Consider the following 1,693-nt stretch of genomic DNA (forward strand, 5'->3'; position numbering starts at 1 on the left):
GGTCAAATAAAGGTTCCAACTCTCACAGTTTCACTATCAGTGTTCTAGGATAGAGTATTTGAACACTTTGGGATATGTGTAAATGCCAAAAAAATAAGAATAGTAATTGAGCCATCATTTTGGTAAACTAGGAGGTGTAAATTGGCTGGAGTGCCTCTCCCATTTGACTTTTGTAAGTCCTCCTGATGGATGCACCCTTGTTGATCTTTTGTTGTGATGGATCATGATTGTGACCCTGAGTGGTCTACACTGTTGAGGTGTTTGGATTTATGTTTCTTTATCAGTTGTGTTGATTATGCTTTTGACTGATCTTTGATATTATGATGTGATTTTTGGCTCACTGAGGTTTGTGCCAGTGGTTACCAGGATCGATGTGGTATCATGAAGTTGTTCCGTGATTACCCTAGATCTGTGCAGAGATTGCACTATGTTCTTTTACCATGCTACATTGGACTAGGTTCCTGTAGCAGTGGTTAGTCATGTTTATGACTATGTTCGTTTATGTGTTTTAAGTGCCTTATTAAATGCATTAATGATTAGAAATGGATTATTGTGGTTGGATTCTTTGGTTATGTGCTGCAGACATCTACCTTGTTATATTTCTAATTAGAGAGATATTTGTTACTCATGTCATGTTTTACATTTGAAATGACCTGAGGGTCAAATGTTACTCTTTGATTCCAGTATCATAGATATTAGATTACTATGTTGTTCAGTTAATCATATTGCATGATGATGCCATTTTGAGATGACAGTGTGTTTTATGATGTTATCTGGTTATCTAGTATTTGGACATATCTCTTATTATGTTATGTGATGGATTTAATGCTATGGTTATTTACTTCATTCCTGCATTGTTATGCTTTATGAAAATGTGAGTGATGTAAATAGATTATTTTAATATAATTAAATAAATGGTTAAATTAGGTGATTTAATGCATTTATTGCTTCGGCTATGTTATTATATGCAATTGCACTTGATCATGTTGTTTAGTGTGCAAGATTTATATCCCTGGCAGTGGCACATGGAGTTAGTGATTCAGCTGGTCATACTTTACCAATGTCGTCCTTGTATGGTCGACATATCCTTAATCAAATGTTTAATTTAAACCTTTCGATGATTATTAAATCCGAACTCATTTGCATTATGTGATTAGACCAGTAAGCATGTCTGTGTATTTAGAGTTTCGCTTTGTCGCGAAAGTTGTTCAGGTGATTTTTGTGTTTTTGGGTTTTCGGGCTTTTAATTGATTTATTTTAATTTTTGGCAGCTTTTGCATCGATGAATTCCTATTTATAGGAATAGCCTATTTTCATTTGGGTCGATTTGAGGTTTAACTGGATTGGCTGGTTAAATGCCCTAATCGATTATTCACCCGAAAAGTGAATAAATATCCAAAAAGGAATTTAATTACTCACTTCTCACTTTCAAATTGGAAAGTTGGAGAGTAAAACCCAAAATCCTCTTCATGAGGATTTACTGTTTTGTTCGTTGTGGGAGCTACGGGCATGGGATTGTCGCGAGGTTGGGCTCGTTGGATCCAGCTCAGGAAAACTTTGGATTGCCACGATTTTCAGCTACTTCTGCGAGATATTTATTTTATGATTCAGATTGCCATTTTGCCATGCTTTCCCGTTTTATTGTTTCTACTCCGTTTTTGCTTTTGTTTTTGGTAGCCATTTGTTTGGAGGC

This window comes from Cupressus sempervirens, chromosome 8 (genome assembly GCF_028749045.1).
Source record: "Cupressus sempervirens isolate cs-2001-9-10 chromosome 8, ASM2874904v1, whole genome shotgun sequence".
Lineage (NCBI taxonomy): Eukaryota > Viridiplantae > Streptophyta > Pinopsida > Cupressales > Cupressaceae > Cupressus > Cupressus sempervirens.